We start from the raw sequence: 6463 nt of genomic DNA on the forward strand, positions 1-6463 counted from the left end.
CTTCATTCACATACATATCTCACATCACATACACTCTTCATATTCACAATTACATATCTCTTCATATCACATTACATATCTCTTCATTCACATTACACATTCTTCATTCTTCACAATTCATAATCATCTTCATTTCACATTACATATCTCTCCATCCACATTACAATATCTCTTGATTCACATTACATATCTCTTCATGAGTGCACGTTAAAAAACACACGTATAACACTCAAAAATCGATTGTGTTGACGTTTCATGCAATTGCTGTTGTGTCTCGCACTAAAATACTCCTGTGATAAATGGCAAATGATTTCAGTGAATGGACATTACTATGTTGTAACCTTGGACTGATGCAATCAGACTACTCAGGCTGCGTGCTGGAATCTAATGGAGTTTTGATCTACGTTGAAAGTGAACCTTTCCTGACCCCCAACTGGTTAAAGTGATACTAATCAGCCACAGTAGTCCACGTAGAACATCCTTCTTTTCACTGGACCCACATTCACACATATCATCGATTTGGTTATAACAGGACATCAATCTTTAATCTAATCAACGCACTTAACAGCAGCCTCATAGTGTTGTATCTCATCTACTCTAGACACTATCTCTTCATTCACATTACCACCAAACTGGTAAAGGATACTAACATTCACGTCTTCATCAACAGAGTCACCAGTGAAATTACATTTATCTTGTATCTCACTCACACTATAACATGAGATCTCTTAATTCATATCAGCGAATATCAAATATACAGTCTCTTCAGACAGCAGTCACCATTACAAGTGAACCTATTCTGACCTCTCTTCCCCAAACTCATCGAGGTAATTACATATCGGAATCACTTCTAGATATTCAGCACAGCAGAGCAGTCTCGAACTCTTCTGATCACACCTAATCCTGGTTTAATACATTGCGAAACATATATACAGATCTCTTCGATATCACAATGCACTGTGACATGACTCCAGTGAATCCTCTTTCTCAGCAACCATTACACACCTCCATCAATATGGTAAATGGATTATACTAACATCAATGTTCACAAGCAGCCAGTGAATATCCTCTTTTCGTCACACCCATTACATATTCTCTTCATTCACATTACATATCTCTTCACAATACCTGACATATAAGGAATTACCTACTATCATTCTACACTAATCAACAGAATATCCTCAGTTGATACATCCTTGTCTAGTAATACACCCCAACTTGTAAAGGATACTACATCACTAGCCTATTCATAGGGCATGCACCCATGTTGAGAAAGGTAGGCCTTGGTTGCTGCGTAATTCGCGGCAACATCTTGCTGTTAAAATGAAAACTTGAGTGCATGGAATCATGTGAAAAAACTGTGAAGGAGTTCTCCAGTAACGTTTCTGACTCCGTATAACAAATACGTTGGATAGAGACGGAGTACTAAATCAGACTGCATCGAAGGCTCAGTGAAGTTCTAATCGACCCCACTGATGAGAGAGACTGTATAGCTAGTAGACGTGAACTTCTAGGTATCACAGACACTGGCAGTGTAGAGCTCTGTTCTGACCACCTAAACGGGGAGCGAAACACTTGAGTGTTTTAACAATGAATAGGGTAAAGTTGAGCCTGAATAGTCAAGCCAGATAGACTATGATGAGGCCTTTCTCCTCGTACTCATACACACCTGTGAGGCTGTTAAAAAACCTGTGGTGAAAGGCGATTAGATTAATTAAACTGTAGGGCTGTATAACAAGCTGGCACACGACGCAGCCAGTGAAATCGCTCTATTACAACTCGTGTCGCAGGCCCAACTACTGTGGTAAAGGATACTGATAGTGAGGCCAGGTAATAAACTGTGAGGCTGTATAAAACTGGGAGGCTGTAATAAACTGGGAGGCACAGCAGCCAGTGAACCTTTCTGACCGCTCGTACTAAACTGAGACTTAAAGGAGAGGTAAGAGTCAGCACAGCAGCAGTGGAACCTTTCCTGACCGCCAACTGGTAAACTGTGAGGATAAAATCTGGGGACTGGTATACTGGGGAGTCTGTAATAAACTGTGAGTCTGTATGTAAACTTGTGAGCGCTGTATAAACTGTGAGGCTTGTATATAAACTGTGAGGCTGTAATAAACTGTGAGGCTGTATAAACTGTGAGGCTGTATAAACTGTGAGGCTGTATAAACTGTGAGGCTTATATACTGTGAGGCTGTATAAACTTGAGGTGTATAACTGTGAGCTGTATAAACTGTGAGCTATATAAACTGTGAGGCTGTATAAACTGTGAGGGGCTTAGTGATATACTGTGGGCTGTATAAACTGTGAGGCTGTATAAACTGTGAGGCGCTGTTATAAACTGTGAGCTGTAATAAACTGTAGGCTGTATAAACTGTGAGGCTGTATAAACTGTGAGGCTGTATCAGTACCAGCTGAAGGTGACCAAGGTTGCACGGTGGAGCTTTATCATGAAGCACGAGGCCATGTTGAAGAGTGTGGTTGTTACAGCGGAAAGGAAATTACTTCTCCTCTCCTCTCCTCTTCATCTTCTCTTCTTCCTCAGTCACACTGAGAGGCTCTGACACCCCTGTCTCCTCTCCTTACCACGCCCCGCAAAATTTTAAGGAACCCACACACATACGCACACTCGTGCACCATCACACACACACACACACACACACAAAAACCACGTATACACTCAAAAAATATTTGTGTGCGTATGCAAGGTGATGCACTAAAAACTCCTGTATAAATGGCATGCATTCAGTGAATGGACATTACCTTGTGTAACCTTGGGAACTGAGCATGATACTCAGGCTGCGTTGCTGGAATCCTAATGGAGTTTTGATCTACTATTGAAAAGTGGAACCTTTCTGACCCCCAAACTGGTAAAGGATATCTAATTCAGCACAGCAGCCAGTGAACCTTTCTGACCCGCCAAACTGGTAAAGGATAACTAATTAGGAAGAGCAGCCAGTGGAACTCTTTCGTGAGCCCCCAAGCTGGTAAAGGATACTAATCAGGCACAGCAGCCAGTGAACCTTTCTGACCCCCAAACTGGTAAGGATACTAATCAGCACAGCAGCCAGTGAACCTTTCTGACCCCCAAACTGGTAAAGGATACTAATCAGCACAGCAGCTCAGTGAACCTTTCTGACCCCCAAACTGGTAAAGGATACTAATCAGCCAGAGCAGCCAGTGAACCTTTCTGACCCCCAAACTGGTAAAGGATACTAATCAGCACAGCAGCCAGTGAACCTTTCTGACCCCCAAACTGGTAAAGGATACTAATCAGCAAAGCAGCCAGTGAACCTTTCTGACCCCAAACTGGTAAAGGATACTAAATGCAGACAGAGCCAGTGAACCTTTCTGACCCCCAAACTGTAAAGGATACTAATCAGCACAAGCAGCCAGTGAACCTTTCTGACCCCCAAACTGGTAAAGGATACTAATCAGCACAGCAAGCCAGTGAGACCTTTCATGATCCCCCAAACTGGTAAAGGATACTAATCAGCACAGCAGCCAGTGAACCTTTCTGGACCGCCCAAACTGGTAAAGGAACTAATTCAAGCAGCAGCAGCAGTGAAGGCCTTGTTCTGAACCCCCAAACTGGTAAAGGATACTAATCAGCACAGCAGCCAGTGAACCTTTCTGACCCCCAAACTGGTAAAGGATACTAATCAGCACAGCAGCCAGTGAACCTTTAAAGAGTCAGAGAATAACTAATCATCTTTGGTCCTTGAAAAGGGCCTTTTAAAACCTTGTTTATTCTAATTAAAAGGACTCTACCACACACACACCGTACAGAATGCACACGCTTCAGATGCTAAAGGAAAGCAGATGGTCAACAACTGCCAAGAGAAACATTATAATAAGGAGTCTAACCATCAGTATTGCAGCAAATGCACAATATCTACAGTGTGCCTTCGGAAGGTATTGAGGCCCCTTGACTTTTTCCACATTMTGTTACGTTACAGCCGTATTCTAAAAMGGATTCAATTGTATTTTCCCTCATAAATATACACACAGTACCCCATAACGACAAAGCAAAAACAGGTTTTTATAAATGTTTGCACCTTTATTACAAATAAAAAACTGAAATATCAAATTTACATAAGTATTCAGACCCATTACTCAGTACTTTGTTGAAGCACCTTTGGCAGCGATTACAGCATTGAGTCTTCTTGGGTATCACGCTACAAGCTTGGCACACCTGTTTTTGGGGAGTTTCTCCCATTCTTTTCCGCAGATCCTCTCAAGCTCTGTCAGGTTGGATGGGGAACTTCGCTGCACAGCTACTTTCAGGTCTCCAGAGATATTCGATCGTGTTCAAGTCCGGGCTCTGTCTGGGGCACTCATAGACATTCAGAGACCGAAGCCACTCCTGCGTTGTCTTGGCTGTATGCTTAGGGTCGTTGTCCTGTTGGAAGGTGAACCTTCGCCCCAGTCTGAGGTCCTGAGTGCTCTGGAGTAGATTTTCATCAAGGATCTCTCTGAACTTTGCTCCGTTCCGATCCTGACTAGTCTCCCCGTCCCTGCCGCTGAAAAACATCACCACAGCATGATGCTGTCGCCACCATGCTTCACCTTTAAAATAAAATAAAATTGTATTGGTCACATGCGCCGAATACAACAGGTCTAAGTAGACCTTACAGAGAAATGCTTACTTACGAGCCCCGAACCAACAATGCAGTTTCCAAAAAATACAGATATAAAGAGATAAAAGTTACAAGTAATTAAAGAGCAGCAGCGAAAAACAATAGCAAAACTATATACAGGGGGGAACCGATGCAGAGTCAGTGTGCGGGGGCACCGGTAGTTGAGGTAGTATGCACATGTAGGTAGAGTTATTAAAGTGACTATGCATAGATGACAACAGAGAGTAGCAGTGGTGTAAAGAGAGGGTGAGGGGGGGCAKTGCAAATAGTCTGGGTAGCCATTTGACTAGATGTTCAGGAGTCTTATGGTTTGGGGGTAGAAGCTGTTTAGAAGCCTCTTGGACCTAGACTTGGTGCTCTGGTACCGCTTGCAGTGCGGTAGAAGAGAGAACAGTCTATGACTAGGGTGGCTGGAGTAGGGCCTTCGTCTGACACCTCCTGGTATAGAGGTCCTGATGTACTGGGCCGTTCGCACTACCCTCTGTAGTGCCTTGCGGTCGGAGGCCGAGCAGTTGCCATACCAGGCAGTGATGCAACCAGTCAGGATGCTCTCGATCGTGCAGCTGTAGAACCTTTTGAGGATCTGAGGACCCATGCAAAATCTTTTCAGTCTCCTGAGGGGGAATAGGTTTTATCATGCCCTCTTCACGACTATCTTGGTGTGCTTGGACCATGTTAGTTTGTTGGTGATGTGGACACCAAGGAACTTGAAGCTCTCAACCTGCTCCACTGCAGCCCCGACGATGAGAATGGGGGCGTGCTCGGTCCTCTTTTTCCTGTAGTCCACAATTATCTCCGTTGTCTTGATCACGTTGAGGGAGAGGTTATTCTCCTGGCACCACACGGCCAGGTCACTGAACTCCTCCCTATATGCTGTCTCGTCATTGTCAGTCATCGGCAAATTTAATGATGGTATTGGAGTCATGCCTGGCCGTGCAGTCATGAGTGAACAGGGAGTACAGGAGGTCACTGAGCACGCACCCCTGAGGGGCCTCTGTGTTGAGGATCAGTGAGGTGGATTTGTTGTTACCTACCTTTACCACCTGGGGGCAGCCCGTCAGGAAGTCCAGGATCCAGTTGCAGAGGGAGAGATTTAGTCCCAGGGACCTTAGCTTATTGATGAGCTTTGAGGGCGCTATGGTGTTGACCACTGAGCTGTAGTCAATGAGATTGTGGATCTGTTGGGGCGGTATGGAAATTGGAGTGGTTCTAGGGTTTCTGGGATGATGGTGTTGATGTGAGCCATGACCAGCCTTTCAAGGCACTTCATGGCTACAGACGTGAGTGCTACGGGTCGAAAGTCGTTTAGGCAGGTTACCTTAGTGTTCTTGGACACAGTGACTATGGTGGTCTGCTTAAAACATGTTGGTATTACAGACTCGGACARGGAGAGATTGAAAATGTCAGTGAAGACACTTGCCAGTTGGTCAGCGTATTTTCGCAGTACATGCCCTGATAATCCGTCTGGCCCTGCGGCCTTGTGAACGTTGACTTGTTTAAAGGTCTTACTCACATCGGCTGCGGAGAGCGTGATCACACAGTCTTCCGGAACAGCTGGTGCTCTCATGCATGTTTCAGTGTTATTTGCCTCGAAGCAAGCATAGAAGTAGTTTAACTCGTCTGGTAGGCTCGTGTCACTGGGCAGCTCTCGGCTGTGCTTCCCTTTCCCTGTGCTTCCTTTTGTAGTCTTGCACCACCCTTGGGGATGGTGRCAGGTTTCCTCCAGACGTGACGCTTAGCATTCAAGCCAAAGAGTTAAATCTTGGTTTCATCAGACCAGAGAATCTTGTTTCAGAATCGTGAGTCTTAAGATGCCTTTTGGTAAA

The sequence above is a fragment of the Salvelinus sp. IW2-2015 genome, linkage group LG4q.1:29 (assembly GCF_002910315.2).
Source record: "Salvelinus sp. IW2-2015 linkage group LG4q.1:29, ASM291031v2, whole genome shotgun sequence".
NCBI classification, from domain to species: Eukaryota; Metazoa; Chordata; class Actinopteri; order Salmoniformes; family Salmonidae; genus Salvelinus; species Salvelinus sp. IW2-2015.